The sequence below is a fragment of the Castor canadensis genome, chromosome 1, assembly GCF_047511655.1.
Source record: "Castor canadensis chromosome 1, mCasCan1.hap1v2, whole genome shotgun sequence".
NCBI lineage: Eukaryota > Metazoa > Chordata > Mammalia > Rodentia > Castoridae > Castor > Castor canadensis.
In genome coordinates this window covers 5,335,660-5,357,839 of record NC_133386.1, presented here as the reverse complement: position 1 = coordinate 5,357,839, position 22,180 = coordinate 5,335,660, and the positions used below count along the sequence as shown (strand labels likewise).

The 22,180-nt window shown below is 43.4% G+C and overlaps 1 protein-coding gene and 1 long non-coding RNA gene across 3 annotated transcripts in view; one reads left to right on the top strand and one right to left on the bottom strand.

The window, feature by feature from the left end:
* Pacrg (parkin coregulated) overlaps positions 1–22,180 on the top strand; it is a 490,523-nt gene that overhangs the window by 424,954 nt on the left and 43,389 nt on the right. The gene's annotated exons all lie outside the window — the stretch shown is intronic.
* Positions 1,279–21,950, bottom strand: LOC141422573 (uncharacterized). The gene is made up of 3 exons (XR_012447216.1): positions 21,746–21,950; positions 15,267–15,532; positions 1,279–1,948 (listed from the first exon to the last, which is right to left on the bottom strand). It is a non-coding gene; the product is annotated as an uncharacterized lncRNA (long non-coding RNA).

Sequence of the window (22,180 nt, the reverse complement as noted above, 5' to 3'; positions counted from 1 at the left end):
GTTTGCTTTCATCGTTTTAGTCTGACTCAATAATTTTTGGTCTCATAATTGTTTCATAAAATAACACTGGGATTGCATGTCTCCTAGTTACCTTAACTTACTGTCTTTCTTTCTCTTTGGCTGTACAAGAGTTTGAAGTCAGGGCTTCATGCTTACTAGGCAGGCCCTCTACCACTTGAGCCACACACACCCAAGACCTTTAAAAAAAAAAATTGGATATTGTTGAGATAGAATCTCTAATTTATGTCTAGGCTGACCTGGACTGAAATTCTCCGATTTACACTGAGTTGCTGGAATGACAGCCATGCACCACCACACCCAGCTTTATTGTTTGGAATGGGGTCTCAAGAACTTTTTTGCCCTGGCTGGACTCAAATCTCTATCTTACCAGTCTCTGCTCTCTGAATAGCTAAGATTACAGGCTTAAGTCACCCTGGCTGGCCAACTTTATTTTCTTAATAAAAGCATTTCATAAACGAATTTCTCTTTCAGAGAATATTTTCTATACGTTTTCTGCCAAGGTCGTTTATTTGACCAGATATTGAGGAGCATATGCAGCCCTCATTTACTTTTTATCTTGAGGAAAACAAAAATGCTCAGCTTGCGTTGCAAATGACTATAAGACCAGCAGGGATATCATTTAAAAAACAGTAATTCTTTTTTTATGACAAAGTGGGAGTGTTCTGTTTGTCATCCAGTTATTGTCTCTGAAGCCATATTTCTGTCCTCCTAAGATAAGAAATATGAAAAGAAATCAAAGCTCAATAAGTTACACTAGTGTGAGGTCACAAATTAATCACGTTCTAACCCATTTTTCTCTCGAAAACTTTATAGAAATTATGACATAAAATTGCTCACAGCATTGAAGTAGTAGGCTATTCCTGCACGTTTTGCTCAGTGTTCTAAGCTATGTCGTCAGAGAAAGCTCACGGTCACCAGTTGCTGTTGTCCCGTCCACTTGAGTGGAAACAGTTTTATTTATTTTTTCAAGTATTACTTATTCTTGTGGTGACACATACGCATCTCATATACTGCTGAAATCCCTGGCCTTCTCTGATCGCCTACCTTAAGGTAGTTCTACCAAACCGTTCACGTAGAATGGAAATGCACTTCCTTCCTGCTTAACTGATAAAATGACTGATGGGGATGCATGCTAGCATAGAGTTAATTTTACTCTACAATTGAATTTGTGATCGAAATTTCACGTTCCTTTTATTTAGGAATGTATTATACTTTAAATGGTGTGTTTTGCTAACTCGATAAATATTTTGTGTGTGTAATAAAATAAAAGAGAGCAATGGAGAGTCTTTGCTTTAACAGTTGACTTTTATATACAATATCACATCATTAAATCCATCAATTCCAGAACTCACAACTCACTTCTTATATAGGGACAGATAATGGTTGGATTTAGTTTAATTGAATCTACTGTAAATGGTGGTTCTGCTTCGATTGAGTCTATAACTTGTGACAGGGGTGCATCTGCAGGGAGGGAACAGACTTAAGATCTGTTAGTGAGAGGAAATCTTTGTAAAGGTGAAAGTAAATCCATGTGATTCTCTCTGCTGTCAAAGGTCAGAGAAGGCTTCTTATGACAGGGACCATGCTGGGCGTGTTGGCATTGACTGCGGTGGAGAAGCACTTTCAACCTGACATCGAGGACTTTCAGTCTTCATCCTTGTACTTTGAATAACTCTTCTTTGAACTCTGTTGGCTTTCATCTTAATTTTCCTCAGGATATTAAAATAGGATGTTTAGACTTCCCAGAAAATTTTCCTCGTGGTTAAAAAGCTCCAAAAAAAGAGTCATCTCTTCCACATTTCCATCACCACTCTTTCTTCTTTGTCTTTAAATGTGAGTTAATCTGGCTCACCCTTCAGCATCACTTGTGATGGATAATCACTGGTACATTTTTGTTGGGTTTTTTCTTTTTTTTCTGTCTCTGCCCCTAAAAACAAGTTCCATAGAAGTAAAATAGTATTCATATTCCCAACAACTGGCTCAATGGCCAGCATTTAGCACATGGTAAATACGCCTTTATTAAGTGAATTGCAAGAAAGCTTTTCAAATTTTACTTCCAAATCCTGTCACCTAAATTACTTTAAACAAGACACTTATTCTTTTTTTTTTGTTTATAAAATGAGGTAGATGGGTTTTGATGGCAAACAAAATGATGATTGAGAGATTTGTACCCTGCAAGACCTGGTTCTTTTTCTAGCCTTCAACTGTAGGAAAGTCCGTGAAACTTTGTTCTAAGTGTCCAACGAGCAGGTGCCTCTGCGCTCTGTTGGCACTCAACAGACAGTCGCTGTCCCTGAAACGAGTCTTCTGCTATTAGCACGCACCTGCTTTCTTGGTTTGTGGACACCCTCTGTGAGAGACACCAAGGTCTAGACTTCAAAGTTAGTTTGCTAAACTCTCCCCAGAATCATGTCTATAACATTTAGCTCCATCAGAATCAAACCCAAGACCCCCTAGTTGGACATCTTGGTTTTCCTACCCACTAAAATTCATTGTCTCTCCCTTCAGTACTGTGCTGTGGGGCACAACCAGCTGCTTATCTCCCCTCCCATTCCCACTCCTACCCATAGTCCTCCATGCACACACTCACATGCTGCTACCCAGGGTGCTTGGACGACAGTGAGTGGATGAGTTTAGTAAGTTCAGAGCTTCTGCTAGGCTTCCATTCGCTGAGTGGGATCAAAGTGAGTGGAGTTGGAGAGAGAAGTTCGGGAGGTGTCAGGGGAAGATGTGTGAAGGGGGAATTTGGGTGGGAATTTGGAGCCCAAGCTGGAGGAATGGCTCAAGTGGTAGAGCACCTGCCTCGGAAGCATCAGGCCCTGAGTTCAAACACCAGTACTTCAAAAAGAAGAAGAAGGAGGAGGAAGAGGAGGTGGAGGAGGAGGAGGAGGAGGAGGAGGAGGAGGAGGAAGAAGAAGAAGAAGAAGAAGAAGAAGAAGAAGAAGAAGAAGAAGAAGAAGAAGAAGAAGAAGAGGAGGAGGAGGAGGAGGAGGAGGAGAAAAGAAAAGAAGAAAAGAAGAAGAAGAAGAAGAAATAGTAAGAATGGAACCCATGGAAGAATGAAACTGATGAGAGAGAGAACATTTAAGAAAAAGACAGAACTCATTTTTAAAGATCTGGGAACAGTTTGTTCAAGGGCCAAACTCTCCCTCCTCCTCATGAAGGCTTGCGGAGATTCCTTACTAGTTGGTGCTGCTTTTGGTGCTGAACTTGTGGGTCTGTAAGTGCAGTGTGTGATGAGGGGATCAAACGTGCTGCAGTTGCCTTAACACAGTGTGCAGGGCCTGGCCACCTGCAAAGTGCTGACTAGGGTCGCCTGTGCCTTTGCTCTCCTCAGCTCCTACCTTGCTAACCACCAGGGCTGAGGACAGTGCTCCAACCAACCTCCTGAGTGGGTGCCATCCTTAGTCTGATTCTAAACATGGCCTTTTCTCGGTTTTCCTCCAGTTTTGCATGTAGAAGGTGGAGCTTCTTGAGGTGTAAAAGCCACTAAACCTGTGTTTGTTCATTCAGGCCCCAGCCACTATACAGACCCCATGAGTGGCCCTTTCAGGAATGCAAAGTCCCACTCCCCAATCCCAGCTGGAAGCTGGTAAATGACTGGAATAAGTCTCTACCCTCAGGTGAACTGATGCTAAGGCAGGTTTCCTTTACCACCTGCAAACTTGGGTCTTCTCCCTTCGTTCCTTTATCACAGGACTATTTCTCATGACATCTGATTGAAATTATATATATGAAAAGCATTGGATTACTTCTAATGTTTTCCAAGTCCTCTCAAAAAGCAACTTAAGCCTGTCTACTTGATATATTTATCTGCCAATCTTTCTTCAGTTCTTAATGTAAATTACATAGAAAATTGATGTTTGGTATTTTAGGCATGTTTTCTAGAAAAAAAAAAGATTTTTATATATCATGTAAATTTCATTAGCACAGAGGAATAAAAGGTGAATGCTACTGTTGAACCAATCAATATACTGCAAAATTTTAATTCATCTTCATGATAAGCTGTCATTAGGAAAAATCAGCAAAGTATCCAATTGTGCACGTAACATATTTTTGACAAACTCTTACTTTTTCTTCTCAAACCTTTATTAGATCATTAAGAAGACTAGAAAGCACCTTTTCTAGTTAGAAATACAAAGCAAAGTCTTAAAAATTATGGCTATTTCAACTTTGAACAAGAGTGTGTGTGTGTTGCATGTGTGAGCGAGGTGTGCCATCCATCCACAGTCATGTCACCTGTCTCACAGGGGATGCTATGGCCAAGGCTACAAGTGACCCACTTGGGTGGCTCCACTTAGACAGGACATGGGATGCAAACTCTTGGGTCATTGGGTAAGGATCAAGACAGAGAAACCACAACCAGAGAGGCAGGGCATTTGGGGGCTTGATCCCAAATTAAGCCAGGTCAGGGGAAATAAGTGGAAGCCATGAAGTTTGGTTTGGAGATGTGGGCAAGTAATTCGAGCCAAGCTACAAGTTTCTGTTGTTGGATCTGAGCAAGGTAAGCCAGCAGGGAGCCATAAACTAGGCAAAGTGGGTACCTGAGAGGTTAAAGGAGGAAATCAGGTGAGCTAGAGACACACACAAACCAAAGGGCGGAGGTGATGGGGACAGAGCAGAAAAATCTTAACTCCAAGGCAAATCCAACTCCCTTAGAACTCTTGACATTCATACCCATATTTGAACAAATCTGTTAAGGAAAGGAAATGAAAGGGAAGAGTGAGGGTGGGTTCTGGCTCAAAAATAACAATCTCACTGCTCCATTAGTTTTATCTAAGTTTAAATAATAGTGTTAACCAAAGCAAATCTAAAAACTTATCGTTGACCTAGAATTTGTGACTATTTTCATCCATGTAACAAACGACTTAGGATCAAAAGTCAGAAAATTAAATTAGGTTCATTCACAACCAAAGATACTTTCTCCTGCCCTATGGGACCTACTGTGTGGAAATTCTACCCTTATAGCATTTTGAGGTAAATGACAATCATCAGATGAATTGCACTAAGAGTGAATGACTAACAGATACATCAGCACTGTTATTCTATTAATCAATGCCACTAGATGTTATGTGTATAACAAATGCAAGTTACCTACCAGGGCAACATAGATTGTGTTTGTTTATCACATGCATTCCTTGGTGCAATTCAAAACCATTTTGGAAAGTGCCACTTGGTGACTGGAAGATGGTGATCACTGTAGCATTTTCCTCTTGATTTATAGGGCTCAATGACCTTTCCTCAGTTACACGAGATGTCTTTTTCTAATAAAAGGCCAAAGAGTGTGAAACAGCATTTTGAGCATCAGGCCCAGAAGTGTGGTGTGATAATATCAAATTTTCCTATGGTTTAGCAAACATTCACAAATAGGGAAAATTACAATTGCTCAACCAATATGTTCTGGCCTCGATGGATTCAGCTAATAAAGTAACTGTAGAAAAATTAAATATGTGTAAGCCACGGCACCTTTAGAATACTTAACAGATTATCCAGTTGTGCCATTTGTTAGCAAGGAGCATTTTCAGGCTGCAAGCAAAAAAATCATTTTTCATCTTATGTGAAAAGAAAATGATGTCTCCAAATATTACAGGGAATTGCTTCTTTTGTGTCCAAGTGAGTTCAGACCTAAACCAACATTTAAGTGGGCTTCAATCATGAATTGCAAATCGCAGTTGAAATCAGCATTGTTTTGCTGCTAGTTGAGTCTGAAAACAACTGTCTTTTCCCCTACAGATAGATATACTGTATGCTTGATTGAGTGGTTGTTTGGATGTTTTTTCTTTTCTTTTTTTTTTTATAAGAGGCCAATATTTGTTTGAATAACCAAATTAACCTAAGGAGATCAGCTGTGGTCCTGGCCATGTCTGACTTTTCCCTATAACCTGGTGTGGCCCGGGAACCAACAGTCATATGACACATTCTTGTCTGATACCATTGAATGACTCCACTCTTGACTTCTGAGGCTGTGGCTCTATATTAAACAAGTGTCCCTAACACCCGAGTGTCTCTCTGATCCTCAGCTGGCTATTGCTGCCATTGTCACCTCTGGTCACTGTGAAGACACATGCACCTGGCAAGGAGTTGCCCCTGCTGGGAAGTGTGTTGGGTCTGTGAAAGTTCACACAGCCTCTGTGTCTGTCATGTGCCCACCCGTGTGCTTATTTTGGCTTTTATAAAGTATTTATAAAAGTATATTTATAAAGTATTTTATAAATATTTATCTCGAATCTCTTTCTAGGTTTGTCAGAGTAGGACTTTTCCTTTCCACAACTGTTCAGAGTTGGATTCACACGTATGCCTGTGTGTGCGCGGAAACACACGCATACACACGCACACAGGATCAGCACACCGGATGGTGGACTGAGGGAAGTTTTCGTTTCTCGGTTCCCAGTCATCATCCAAATCACCCCATGGTCTCCTCCAAGTTCTGGCCCTGATGCTGTGTTTTCCATCCAACAAATAACTAAAGATGCTTAGAAACCAAGAAAACTTGAGTCAAACCCTGAAATGCTACTTTAATTGAAATTGTACTGTATCTAATTTACAGGATAGACAACTGTCTTAATTATGATTTTTTTTAAACCACCCAAAGAGATTTAATGTGGGTCTTCAAGACTCAGCTGCTGGGAAACAGCAAGTGAAGCCATAGATCTTATCTCACGCTGACTGATGAACAGGGCCTGATTCACGATGCTCGCACAAAAACAAGAAACGGTCAAACTTCAAGCAGAGGCTACACAGGCACCTACAAATGTGTGAGTGTCTAACAAAACAGTCAGTGTTCGTAGTCTTTAATTTGACCTAGTGGTCAAATTCTGTAATGTCTCTGCCACTCTTCTGTGTTTATTGAGTGATTCACTAAGCTGAATGATTTTAGTACCACATGTGATCGAATTTCAAACAAAACCGAAGAATGAAATGCAATATCCATTTTGTTTTATAGAACGAGCGAGGTAGGCAGTTCATTTAATACCATTCATTTACACTGTTTTCAGTTGGAGTCCTTTCCTCAGAGGGAAATTTTCTTTCTCAGATGGCATCTTTAATTTTTCCAGTTGCATTTAGTTTGGGTAGAACAGATTTATGATATTTTAATATGAGCTTAACCAAGGATCTATCTTTGGATCATCTAGTATTTTCTGTAACATTAGGCCAAGGGAACCTGAAATACCTATGTTGCGTGCACTTGTGAACATTGAAAATATATGCAGTGTCTTGCTGTTGTGCTAATAATGTAAGAGCCGTCTGTTCTAGGAATAAGCTTGTGTGTCGAGTCTCCTTTACAAAAGGGATACTTTGCTGTCTATGGTCTGAATTTTAGATGAGAATGCCCAGCACTGACTATATCTCATCCCACAAGTCCCCCTGTGATCAGTTCAAGAGCTAGTAAGGCCGAACGCAAGCCCCAGAAATTAGAAGTCTAACAGAGTATCGTAGCTTTAAGTATCCAATTTGGGACTACGTGAAATATGGCTTCATTTCTCAATGCATCTATCCTCTAAAGGTACCAGCTCCTTCAGTTGCCAAACTAATTCTTCACTTTGATGTAATCTTTTGGGAGAATAAAAGTGAATAGTGCTGAAATGAAAGTGTTTTTCAAGCAATAATGATGCCAGAGCGTGAGATTTTAATGTTGGTAAACGTAGCATTTTAACCACTAAGAAATCGTAGAGCTATAAAAGACTGCTGAGGCTTTAATGGAGGAAAATGAAATCTCCGCTCTGTGTCTCCTTTTAGTAACCCATCTAGGAAGAAGCTAATTGTCCCCACGGTAGTGAGGGAGGTCTTCCTTTCCTTTCTGCCATCACTGGTTTTAAAAGTCTGATCTTTTAATTGATATTTCCTGGATTCCAACAAGTAATATTAATTTCACACACTTCATCATTTATAATTAATTCTAAACTAAGTAAAACAAGAGTTATGTTATATTTGCCTGAGTATGGTAGTGATAGATTATTATGGCTTTATCTTTTTCTCTTTCTTTTTTTGGTGAACAGGGATTTGAACTCAGGGCTTCACTCAGGGGCTGTACCACTCGAGCCATGCTGCCATCCCTTTTTGTTGTGGTTATTTTGGAGCTAGGGTCTCACTTTTTGCCCAGGCTGGCCTGAACTGTGATCCTCATATTTTAAGCTTTCTGCTGGAGCTGAGATGACAAACACAAACACCATTCCCAGCCTCTTCCCGTTGAGATGGGATCTCACAAACTTTTTTGCCCAGGCTGACCTGGAACGTGGATCCTCCTAATCTCAACCTCCCCATAACTGGGATGGCAGGCTCATGCCAATGTACCCAGCTATTAATCGATATGGGGTCCTGCTAACTTTTTCCCTGAGCTGGCCTCAAACCATGATCCTCCTAATCTCAGCCTCCCAAGTAGCTAGAATTATAGGCAAGAGCCTGACTATGACTATCTTTTCAGGTCTACCTTGGGGACACTTTTAAAATTAAATCAATTCTATAGACTAGTTCCGTTAACTCTCAATTGTATAAACCATTTCAGAAACATATAATTCTGCCTAAATTATAATTAGAGCCTAAAGCTAAATGTAATTTAGCAGACTATCAGATTTACCCTTGACCTTAATCAGAAAGGACCCTTAAATATGGCTTCATTCATTCAAATAGCAGTCTAGTCAGCTAGGTACCCTGTGACAGGTATGCATAGCCCCATATTAAGGTCCTTCTAGGCAGGCTAGCCCTGAAGGAAAGCAGACTGGGTCACAGGGTTCCTGGAGTTCTAGCCTCGATTCTCATCTTTCTACCCTTGTCCACCTCATTCAGTCCCAGTCTTCACACCGACAGCTCCCTCATCTGACGTACACCCCCCACCACTCCACTCTCTACTCAGAGTTTCTAACACCCCTGCCGATTTCCTGATCAGCCACTGTGGGCCATGTCCAGCAGGCCTTCAAACTGCAGGCATTCAAGCACCCATGAACTTGGCCCCCGAGCATTTTCTCCTCCATTTGGTTTTCCTGCATCTAAGGGAATGAGACCACCATCCTCTGACTGACCGAGAATTGCACAGTGCGTCTCCACCTTCACCCAAGTCCCACCCCAACAAAGCAGCACCCCACCTTGTCACCCTGATGTGTCTGACCCCATAAGGCCTGCAGAAGCCTCTCCCCTGAGTTACTGCAACAGCTTCTGCCAACTTCCTCCATTTCCACTGCAGCCCACTCTCCACATAGTAGCCGGAAGGGTCTTTTCCACAGTTCAATGACATTTTGTCAACCCCTTGCTTAACACCCCCCCATAGTAATCTCTAGATACAATATCATCTGACCCTTAGCTATCTCTTCAACTTCACCTCTCTTTCTTATTCAATATTCTCCAGTTCCACCAAGCATCTTCCTGTTCTTCCAACCCACCTAAGTTTTCTCCTGTCTCAGGACCTTTGCACTTGCTCCTCCCTCTGCCTAGAATATGCTTGCCCTGGTACACAGCTCCTTTCGCTTCTTCACCCTCTGCTTCATTTGAGCATTGCTGCTCAAATGCTACCTCTTCCTAGAGACTTTCTGTGACCACCCTGTCTAAAATCATGCAGACCTTGGGGCTCCAATGCACTGTCTCCTTTTACTCTGAAGATATTTATAACTATCTGAAATCTATAGCAGTTATGCAGCTGTTCACTTGATAACCACAGGTTCAGGTAGAACAGCTGAGGCATCCACGCGAACAGGGGTTTTGTCTTATTCCATGTGGAATTCTCTTCTCTATCTGATGTTTGATAACCGCCACCTCATTCAAATGGTAGAGCGCCTGCCTAGCAAGTGTGAGGCCCTGAGTTCAAACTCCCAAAGCACCCAAATAAATAAATAAAACCTGCCCTGAGATTAAATTCTAAATGAACCTTCTTGAGCAAGCTTTCACAAAGCAAAGGGTAACATCCCAACTGTATTTGTGAAGCAAATGCAACGATCCTTTTCAAATGGCTGTGTCTTCAATAATGGCCAAGGGCCCAAATTAAAATGCAATTCAATGAAGGGAAGTCATTCAGGGACTGGGCTAATATGCTCCAGGAGCATAGGATCCAAGGATCCTATGGGAACCAAGAGGTGACTTTCATTCTAGAAGGTTCACCTCATAACATAGCATTGTGTATTGCTGAGAATGAAGTGATTTTAGTAATTCAAGAACGGAATGCGTTGAAGAAACGCTAGACTAACATGCGACCACTTCCACTGCGCTAGCCAGATGACCCTCACCCTGTGGGTCCTCTCTTCCAGGAACCTCATCCCCAGAGGAGCACCCATTGTCTGCTTATTGAAAATGTGCCTCTGTATATTTTCTGTTCCCTATTAAACACTTAAATCTGGTATACTATTCCCCACTGGCTCTTTCATTTCTGCTGTTTGTTTATGATTTATCTCTAGACTTTTAAGACAGAAAAAAAAAACCATTGTTATTAAAAGCATTAAGAAACATCAAGAATGCAGTGTATTTTATCCTCTATACTTTATGTACTTTATCGTCTAAAAATTAAGCTGCTACACTGCTATTGTGATGAATAGTCTGTCACATATACATGGTGAAATTCAGGAGTGGAACTAAAATTCCACGTCTCCTCTTGACACTGAGCAGTTGCTCGTGGGCAATCTGACCTTAAAGCCCTGAGGGCAGCCTTCAGGTTAAAGCTGCCTGCATTCTGGTCAGGATCCCCATCCTCTGCACCACCGCTCTTCACTGACGTCTTGCCACTGCCCCATTTCAACAGTAAACAAGCAAAGATTTGTCCTCTGTCCCCCAGGTCCAGCCACATGAAGGAACGGTCTTTGCTACTTTTCCCCTGTGAAATTGTTTGTTCAGGTGCTAAAACCAAGGCCTTTTAAAAGATGTGCCAGCTGAGTGTTTGCAAAGTTCATCCGCTCTCCTCAATTAGCACCACAGACTTCCTGGTAGAGCCAAAGACCTACCATCCTGTCCTGTGCACAAACCTTCCGAGACAAAGCCGTGTCCACGACCCACTCGATGGCAACCAGTGTACTCATTTCTCACTGCTTTGCAAAAGGCAAAGAGATAATGCAAGAAAGAGACCTATAGTGCCAGGCAGGGAGGTTGCTGAATGTCGCACGGAGGGGGTGAGGAGACTGCCATCGCCATGTGCTCCACGAGAAAAATATTCCTTTTTATGCTTCATTCAGCTGTCATTAAGAATCAAAGACGGCATTAGTAACTGCCATTGTGTGTACAATTGCTTGTGGTCACAGCCAGATGACCAGCCTAGACTGAAAAGCTTATTGTGTTGGGTTTACTCGGTACCCTTTCAAGATAGCTAGTGATGCTCTGTTTGCTTTTTTTTTTTTCAAACACTTTGTGCAAAAAAAAAAAAAAGTTTTCTTGATACCACATTCCTCAGTTATGCCAGCACTGACAGAGCTATTCAGTTATTGTGTAAGCTCCCTGTTCTGAGAAGCAGACACTTTCCTTATTATAAGTTGTCTAGGGGTTTATAGGTTGTGTTGCTGTAGCAATTCCTGATTACTGGTCCCAGTAAGCCCCAGAACTCCAAATTTTCAAGAGAAATTCAAGTTCAGTCCAAAACTCTAAGTGAGGTCTGACAGCTATTAGATTTTCTAATAGCCTTGAATAAGCAATGACAGCCACTGCCTCCCAGGGAAGGCGCATGGCCATCTGACAGCTTAACACAAAACCTAGGGGCTGGCTTGTTCTAAAGGAGGCCAGTGGCGAGCTAGTCACTTTTAGCCGTAACGGAAAGAGAAATATAGGCTGATAATGATGAGTGCCCTACACACCAAACCAAGGATCCACTCAGTCTCTGGGAAAATACTGTTTCACCTGTCGAATGGAAATTTCCCTCAGTTTCTCACTGTAGTCCAACATTATGCAAATGGCACGCCTAGGGTGTCAAAAGATCAAAAAATATTACTAATTTTTAAGTTGTAGGAACTGTCCATTTCTTCACTGCCACGAAAATTGTTCCCCTGACTTTGTTATGTACATTCCATTTGCATGGGGCTGCAAGAGTTAGCTGATAAGCTCATATTGCCAGTATGAATTTTAGGTATGATTATGATTACAAAGTTCACAAATTAATTCTTCTTATGGGCATGAGTCACTTAAAAGGAGCACCACAATGGAGCAGAAATGAAGCCAACTCTCCCTCCCCTTCTCCCTCCCAGCATGCAATGGGATGATTACATCCTGGCTTTATGACATGGGACCAAGTGGTCTCCAAGAACTATGGCGAGGGTGTTGATGCTACCCACCCCTCCAGACTTAGCAACCCACTAGGTGTCTGAGGCTTGCTCAGGTGAACAGGACACCACTCCCTTGACAGTGACTCACCTCTGGGTTGGCCCTCAGTGCAACCCAAGTCTGAGTCATAAAAGGCTTGGTTTACACTAAAGACCCTTTTGTGTCAAACCAACACGGAGGCTCTCCCAAAAGGGAAGTGAGGCAGAGGCAGCTGGCTGGTCTGAGGCAAGGGAGATATTCCTTAAAAAAACAAAACAAACAAAATGCTCAACAGACACGCACTTTCCTTCCCCAAATGCAGTGTCCATGGCAAAGCCCCTAGGGGACATCATTTAGGACCCTTGCTTGTTTGAATAACTGGCAGCATTCTTCAAAGTGGTCTTGAGATAACAGACACATTTTTCCAACCATGCATTGTCCCTCTCAGAAAACAATAGTCACACTATTTTTGTCCAGTTATGATACATCTACCTACCTTATACAATTAAACAATAACTAATGAAACAACACAATATTCTGATAAATAAGAACAGAGAGACAGCAAACAGCAGACTGCCCACTCAGCAGGTCCACCAAAATGCACCCGAAGATCGCGTTTGCATCATAACTATCAAAAATACAAAGCAAAACAGAGATTTTTTTTTTTCTTGCCCACTGATTGCTCAATGAGGAGACAGACTGTAACAATGCTTGGCTATAAATTAATTAGCTGCTGAACCACGGTGGGGGCGGGGGCTCACACTCAGCGCAGTCCACTTCTTCACACTGTGCCCTCACTGCCTCTGCAGTTAGTTGGCGGGAGCGTGGCGTATTACTGCTTCCTGGACACCTGCACGCTGGAAAAGCACCGGGACAATAAAGCCTTTGTTGGGAGCTTCTGAAACATTGCCCTTCGAAGGTTCTGCATTTTCTCTAGCCCGCTGAGACGACATTCTTGACTTCAGCAATCACTAGGCCAGAATTTAGTGCAACCTACGCTGGTTTATTAAAATTCAATCAAAATCTTCAGCAGCCTAAGTAGAAATGCTTGTTTCCTAGGAGCCATCTTTGACAACTGTCTTGGGGACATCCCTGGAGTGCATTTGTTGCCCTCAGTCTCCCTTTTCTTGGCCACAGTTCATAAGGTCAGCACAGAAGGGAAGGATGTGCCTGATCCCCATTACTGGTCCATTCTGTCTGCCATTCTTAGGACCTTTGTACCGGAAGTTACAGTTCTAAGTACCAATGACAGCTCATTACCAGCATGTGATAAAAATCTCAGAACCAGTCATGTGCCACACTGGTACTTGGGTCACTGACTGGTAACATGTGAGATGGTGGACCCATAAGAGTATGTCGCCTAGTGGCATCACAGCAGGTACCCCACGATGCTCCCACAATGAGGAAATCACCCAACATCACATTTCTCAGAACCTGCCCTGTCTTTATGAGGTGCGTGACTATCCCATAATACTCAGACTTCTGGACGTCTGAGATGCAATCATATCTAATCACGGTTGATTATTACTGTTGGAGGTGGTGAGATTTGAGGTGGAGCATTTACAACTTAGTAGTGACGTTGGGTAAATCACTTACCCTTTCAGTGCCTCTTTAAATGGAAGAATAATGTCAACTCTTATTATTATTATTACGTCACGAGAAAGGGATGAAGATTTAATGAGAGGAGGCACAGACCTGGTGTGGCCCAGCTATGCAGTGCTGCTCAAAGTAAGGCCACCCTGACTGCCCCAGTAATCAAGGCTGCCACTCATCTTAACTCCTCCACCCATACAGCACCCCACTTCCCAGTTGCCTCCCAGTGACCCCACAAGACAGGCATGCCCTGTCTCACAGAGAAAGAACTGGATCTCCAAGGGCAGAGGTTCAGAAGCCAATGAGTTCAGGCCAGAGAAAGGCCACGGAAAGGCCCAGAATGAACAAGTCAGCATATGCGAGGACGAGCAAGAGGCCGGTGTTGTAGCCTGGGCCTGAGGGGAAGTGTGTGAGACCAGCCTGGAACAGGAGCAGGCAGCTTAGAGAAAAAAGCACAGGCTCTGGACGGATCTAATGTGGTGAGCACGTGAGCCTCGAGCTCATCTTGTCCATGGGTCTCTACACTTGTTCATGCTGTTCTCTCTCATCTGTACCCTCCCTCCCCATTTCCTCCCAGACCCCTGCCCATGGTGACCATGGTTTATTCTCTCTCTGTATATTTGACTTTGGTTTTTTTGTTGTTGTTGTCTTTGTTTTTTGTTTTAGATTCCATATATAAGTGAGATCTCACTTAGTATAATTCCTCTAGGCTCATCTATATTGTGACAAATGTTAGAACCTTGGTTTTTTAGGGCTGAATAATATTCCATTATGTATATATATCTAGATAGATAGATAGACAGACAGACAGACCATGGTTTCTTTTTCCAATCATCAATGGACACAAGTTGTTAGCATATCTTGGCCATTGTGGGTAATGCTTCAGTGAGCAAGAGTTCAGGTATCTTTATGAGCTGTTGATTTTATTGGGGGGAGGGGGTTAAACTCAGAAGAGGTGTTGCTGTGCATTTAGGAAGTCTACTGCAATTTCCACCATGTCTGTTCTGACCTACCAACTTCCAGAACTTCTTACCTCACTTTTCTATGTGACCTCCTTGACAGTTAACCCAAAGTCCTGCTGTTCTTTATCTTGCTCTCATGAGTTTGTTTGTTTACTCATTTCGAGGGGGGCGGTCGGGGCAGCACTGGGGTTTGAACTCAGGGCCTCATGCTTGCTAGGCAGGTACTCTTACTGCTTGGGCCACTCCACCAGCTCTTTTTTGTGTTGGTGTTTTCGAGATAGGATCTCATGAACACTTTGCCCAGTGCTGCCCTCAAACTGAGATCCCCCTGATCTCTGCCTCCTTAGTAGATAGGATTACAGGCATGAGCCACCAGTGGCACAAGTTTACTTTTCAAGTATAATAATTATAAATAATAATAATAATGATTAAATTAATTATAATTAATTATAATTATTAATTATTAATAATGATTGTGTGGCAACTTACCACCAAAGTTTCCAAAATATGAAGCAGATGAGGCTCACTTAGAAGACCAATTCAATTTCTTCTAAATCAATGTCACAGGAAGAAAAAAGGATGGGAAGTCACCCAGGATCTTTGTGCATGGTGCAGGTGGAACCACATCGGGATGAACTACCTGTGCACTTCCTGTCACTGTTGTCATTCTGGTCCTCAGTGCTGGCCTGGCTCTTGATCGCTTCTAGTTTCTCTCAGGGGCAACTCTCCAGGGCACCCCTCAAACTGCTTGTAACCTGTTGGCAAGAGGCACATGCAATTGGAAAGGGGGCTGGCTCTTAACAAGACAAAAACAGACTGTGTGGTTACTACAGTAGAGTAAGTGGCATTGGCCAGGTCACAGAGAACACTGTGAATGGGCCTTGAAAGTAGGAGTGAGCAAGCTGTGACAGATAACCATGTCCAGTGATGTTGTGTGCATCTGTGCATATGAGGGGTGTATGTGTGTGTGTGTTGGTAGTGGATTAGTGCGCGTGTCTGTGTATATGGGAGGGGATAGTGTGTGTGTATATATTTCTTCTCTATTACTGGTCTAGACTACTTAGATTTTAGGAACATCAAAGAAATAAGATGCTAACGGATCAGAAAATGTGAAGAATAAATGAGTCTTGTGATGTTTATAAGAAATACAATTCTATGAATAAAAGCAAATTGGTTGGAATCCAAAATCATTTTAAAGTTTCAGAACAAAGGTTGCAATGTCTATCCAAAAAATAGAGCATTTAGGGGTACAAGAGAATTAGAGGGTCTCTCCAAACCCTCTCACTGTATGGAACAGAAAACGGAGACCCAACGAAGTCCTCACATTCATTCTAGAATGAATGTTCTCCTCCTGGCCCGAGCTCTGTACTGCACTCTCCATTTATAAATGTGATGCCCGTTATCGGGGCCAGAGTGATATTTGAAGAGATTAAGTCATACAAAACTATCTTTCTTCACCAGGTGCCTTCCTGAGCCAGAACCTCAAGGCACCTGGTGAGAAAAGACCATCCTTGGGCTAATGCATGTCTTTGTTGGTCTGCTTCTCCAACGGAAAGGGCCGACAGCACAGCCAGAGCTCTGTGCCGCTGCAGCAGACCTCTGAAAGGGAGGACACAGTGGTCCCCGGCCAGGAGGCTCATGGTGTCCTGCGGTGGGGGTTGCGGTGGCACAGTACAGGCCCAGGAAGGGGAGAGGAGGATGTGGAAGGAGATGGAGGAGGGGGAGCATCAGCCCTGCCTCCCAGTGGGCTTGGTTCTGTAGCATATGGTCCTGTGTGTCATGATAAGGCACATATCATAAACTTACCATGAAGAAACTTAAAAAAAAAATCACCTCCTCTTACATAGCATTTCTGATCTTTAAACTGATATCTGACTTCTAGGAGGCTGTTGGGAAAGAATTTTCTATGGGTCCCCAAATAGCCTGGAGCCTCAGGAATGTGCTCGAAAGGGATGGGAGGGACTGGGAGAGGAAAGGGAGTCTAAAATTGCTTCTCACTTCAGGAAAAAGGCAGTGCAATAAAAACACGAAGCTACATTTAAATGGAGCTTTAAATTCCATCCTAAAAAAAATCCCAACAAACAGGTCCATTGTTATTTGTTGTTTTGCTACAATTAACAGACAAAGCAATTGTTCTTAAGTCCAGAGTTGTCCTGTCAGCACATAGTCCCTTTAGCCTAGAGTGGGCTCCCATGGGCTCGGGAAATGTGGTGTCCTGTGCCCCTTCATTCAAGGTCACTGTCCAGGATGCAGGGAGGGAGATGAGGGTTCCAAATGAGATTGGATCATGTGAGTGGCCACTACGGCTGACCTGAGGAAGATCCTGAAGCTCCCCTGTGAGTGGAGCAGGCCCTCTGCCCTCTGGCCCTTCCTGGAGGCTGCACTTCCCTCTCCTTCCCATCTCCAACCCAAGGCCAGCAGGACTTTTAAGAGGCAAAGCAGTTCAAGGATCTGGGCCCTGCAATTCTAGATGGTTTTAAAGCATGAACTGTCGCGGAGAGACTTCAGCATCACACTTTGCCTGAGGGCCCCTCGTTATCTTAATACCTTCTTTTCTAATCAACTATGTAATTATGCAAACCACAGGCTTTCTAAGGCAGGATTCCATTCCCAGTAAGACTGGGGCTTAGGCAGCACAGAAGAAAGAACCTGTCACACTGAGAAGTTAATAAGTTAACCTGGACTTGGACCCGTCATGCACCAGGGAGTGAGAAGCCCATGGCCACATCCAGCTGGAACAGCACCTCTCCCGAAGACCAAGACCGGATTCTTCCTGACTGAGACTGTCCGTGCTGTGCCCTTAGAATTGTTCCCAAAACTCAGAGGCACGGGAAAGGAGGACCAGGGGCAGGAGGAGGAAGGAGCTGCGACTCTGGTACAAGAAACCCATCTAGCCAGGCACGGTATCAAAGGGTTACCAAGCAGGCAGGTGACCCAAATCCTGTCATGCCCAGAAGTGGCTGGTGGACAGCAGCCACTCAGGTGTTTGCCTGTAGGCACATGGTCCTCCAGGCCAAGAGGAGGCCTGAGCACTGGGCGCTGATGGAGTGCACAGGATGGCAGAAGCTGAGGCCCAAGCTCAGGCAGAAAGTCAGCCAGGAAGGAGAGTCCTGAGAGCTGGGACTCCCAAGGACAACAGATCCTGACTGACTGGAAGCCAGGGCCCCGACCACGCAAAGCTTTGGATTTTAAACAGCAGAGTTGATGAGTTTTAGCTGTGAAACCTGCCCAGTCATTTCCATTCTTTAAAAGTTAGCCTTCAACAGGCCCCCATCCTTTTCTGCTTTCTCTGATTTTTCTGTGAATTTTTAAACATAGTTGACTCAGCCTTTTTTAGCATATGAAAGGGCATGTTTCTAAAATTAATTTTTCCCTAATGTGCTATATCTCAAAATCATATATCAATTAATCCTCCTTTGATTTGTAATGCCTTCTCTTTTTATCTATCAAGTTTCAAGTTCGGTCCATTTGCATTTCATTCAACAAACACTTGCGAGTCCTCTCCATCTGCCAGGCACTGTGCAGGGTGCTGGAAATACCACAGTGAATGACCCAGAGGAAACAGCTGTGCTTGCACAGCAACTTTAGTAGGAGGAGATAGTATAAACAAAGACATAAATAAACTGTATAACCTGCTAGGTGGTGATAAATTTTATGAAGAAAAATAAAGGAGAGTAGAAAGTCCAGCCAGAGCGGGTGAGGTGCAATTTAAAATTAAGTGGCTAAAGAAGATCTTGACAAGGAGCCATTGAAAAGCCTCCAAGAGGTGAAGGAAATGTGAGGAAGCACGTGCATGTGCAAAGGCCATGAGGTGGCAGCCTGTGTGTTCAAAGAGGCCAGTGATAGGCAGTGAGAAATGAGAGACTTATTGACTGTTGAGAGCTTCTCGGAGTGAGATCGTGTATTACTTTCCTAGGGATGCCATAACAAATCATCAGGACTCAGTGGCTTAAAATGTCACACTGTGGAGGGTAAAGTCCTGTGGAGGGTGTTCCTGGGTTTGCAAACATCACTCTGATCTCTGCCTCCATCTTCACGTGGTCTCCTCCCCATGTCTTTTCCTCATCTGCCTCGTGGAAAGGCACAGGTTTTTGGGTTTAGGCCCACCCTAAATTCAGGATGACTTCACATCAAGGTCCTTAACCTCGTTGCAGCTACAGAGACCTCCTTCCCAATCGGGTCTCACTCACAAGGATGGGGAAAGGCTTAGGCATAAGTCTCAGTCAGCCCTCTCCAGAAGGGAGGCTATGGGGGAGAGTAGGAGTGAGGCGCTGAGACCTGTTTTAAGGGCTTGACGCCAGCTGCTATGCAGATTTGGGTAAGAGGGCCAAAGGGAAACAAAGAGACCAATTAGGAGACTGTCCTCATTTTCCAGGTGAGAGATCATGGTTGGTTGTATGACTCAGTAGTGGCAAAAGTGACAGAGAAGACACTGGAAAAATAGCCATACCAATAAATACATGAAAAAATGGTCGGCGTCCTTAACCATCAGTGAAAGTGAGATCAAAATGACTGAGATTCCATCTCATCCCAGTCAGAAGGGCTGTCACCAAGAAAACAAACAACAGCAAATGCTGGTAAGGACGTGGGATGTGGAAGAAACACTTTTACACTACTGATGGGAATGTAAACTAGTGCAGCCACTATGAGAAAACTAAAACTAGCCCTGCATCTGGTCCTGCTATACCACTTCTGAGTGCATACCCAAGGAATTATAGCCTGTAGGAGAGATACCTGTGTGTCTGATATTTATAATATCGTAATAGCCAAATATTCATAATAGCCAAATTACAGAATCAACCCAGTGCCTGTCCACAGATGAATGGATAATGAAAATGTATAGATAGATAGAGAGACCTGTATATTTGAACAATGAAGTAGTATTTATAAAAATGAATGAAATCATGTCATTTTTAGGAAAATGGATGGAACTACAAATCAGCATGTTGGACAAAATAAACCAGATTTAGAAAGACAAATATCACGTTTTCTCTCATATACAAAATCTAGATTTAAAAAAAAGAAAAACAGAGAGAGAGAGTTAGGGGCATAGCTCAAGTGGTAGAGAGCCTGCCTAAGGAACTCAGGGACCTGAGTTCAAACTCCGGTACAGACCTGGTGCTAGGGACTCACACCTGTAATCCTAGTTACTTGGGAGGCTGAGATTGGGAGGATCATGGTCGGAGGCCAGCTTGGGCAAATAGTTCACAAGAAGACCCCATCTCAATAAATCCAGAGCAAAATGAGCTGGAGGCATGGCTTAAGCAGTAAAGCACCTGCTTTTTAAGTGTGAAGCCCTGAGTTCAAACCCCAGTCCTACGAAAAACAAAAACAAACTCAATACAGAAAAAAAAATAAATAAACGTAGAAGTGTGACTATTTTGGAAGAGGAAGATTTGAAGACATTTAAAGATTTTTAATTTTTTGTATCAACAACACAGGTTTATCCCAAGGTTTTGGGTTTTGTTTTGTTTGCCGTACTGGGGATTGATCTGAGAGCCCTGGGTTTGCTAAGGAGGAACTCTGCCAGAACGGCAAGGGTTTCTTTAGGAAAGAGGGTGGTACTGTGACCGGGAGCTAAATTTTTATTACAATGGCTGCTGACTGCTGATAAAAGCAGATTATTAATTTTGGTGTCCTTACTTTAAATCCAGTGCTTTATTGAATCACTTTATTAAATATGACTATTTTTGTTGAATCCTCTGCATAGTCTGGTTTTCCATTATGTTAACTGAAAAAAATTTTCTTTTCTCTCTTCCCATTATCAAACCTCTTTATTTTTTCATGTCTCATTGCATTAGCCAGAATTTGCAGAACACTGTTAAGGAATCATTCTTGTTCCAATTTTTAAACAGAGTTTAATCCGTCTATCCATTAAGCATATTATGGGCTCTTATTTTCCACAAAATTTCTTATTTATCATGGTAAAGAAATAGACTATTTGGACCCTCGTTAAATTTACCATCTGTCTCGTGGATCTGTCATTTAATATAACCCACTGGTGTGATGTATTTTGTTAGTAAGCGCTCTTACATTGAGCGGTGATTGCACTGGGGGAGCACCTAGTAGACTCCTGCTTGTTTGTTTCAGGGTGTTAGTTTTTTATTGCTTTCTTTCTTTTGTAACCAGGGATCTGCTTTATTTCAGTGACATCCTCAATAAAATCAATATTCTCACATCCTATAACAACGTTAGGGTCATCATGGCAACTTAGGGTCTTGGAAAACTGCCAACCAATAGTTCTCATCAGCACTTCTGGAGAAAGCACTAGCATTCTGTGTCAGCATCATTATGATAAAAAGGCATTGACGAGAATTCTTTTCTTCTACAAACTAGATCTACCAGTCCCACCTAAAGGCAGACCACAGATCACAAGGTTGTCTGCAGTCTGTGGTGATCTCCACGGACAGGGCAACATCACCAAGCCCATTTCACAAATGAGGAATCTTGAAACTGAGATGCTCAGGAATAATTGTGTGGTCATCCAATCAGCCAAGGTAGGCAGCGACCAGTCCACAACTCCAGAGTCCTGATCCGAGTTTGCCAGCCAGACTCACCACCCAGAAGCTGTCACTCAGAACATGAGGTGAAAGCAGGAGGGCATTGCATTCCGTAGTAAGACCAAGGCAATGATTTCTTTGTGGGGAGGTTGAGAGGGACTCTTCTGAACTGTCCGTGCTCTCCGCAGTGCCACTTCCCATGGATACCCTCATCCACCCTTGCATAAGCTTGCCACTCCTGGAACAGTAGAGCCCCATTCCTACAGGCCTGGGTGACCTGCCGACCTCCTCCACCACTGAAGCACACTGTGCTGACACACTACTGTCAGACACACTGACAGTAGGGTCTGGCCCAGAAGCTTCTCTATCACAGCTCCCCATCCTCTGGGTGCCTCTGTCCCCATGGAAGGACAGCTCCAGCCACCCACCACGCCCATGGCCTCACTTGAGGACTGGAGAAGGCCTCACCTCTGTGAAATGTCAAACACGGACATCCCTCTCCCCGGCATCTCTGCAACCTGCCCTCACCCACGCATTTCCACGTGGTCCCAGTCTCTGCCCCTCGTTTGGGCTCCTTTGCACCAAAGCTAGGCCCTGTGGCTGATGGTTTGAACCGTGCAAGCCTTTTCTAAAGACCTCCATCCACATCTGTAGCAGCCCTCATAGGCCACAGATGGGGGTGGGCAGCGAAGCTGGGAAGGGAGAAGAATCAGATCCCAGAAGAGCTGTTTCATGCCGCAGCACCTAGGGGGGCCAGCCTATTCAGGGTTGGAAGAGGAGTGGGGGCGCACCCCTTGGCTCTGCCCAGGCTTGGCATTCATCCTCAGAGCCTCCAGGGCGTCCTCCGGCTCCTCCTCCTTCAATTACTGCTGTCCAGTCTGCAAGCACTTCACACGGTCTGCT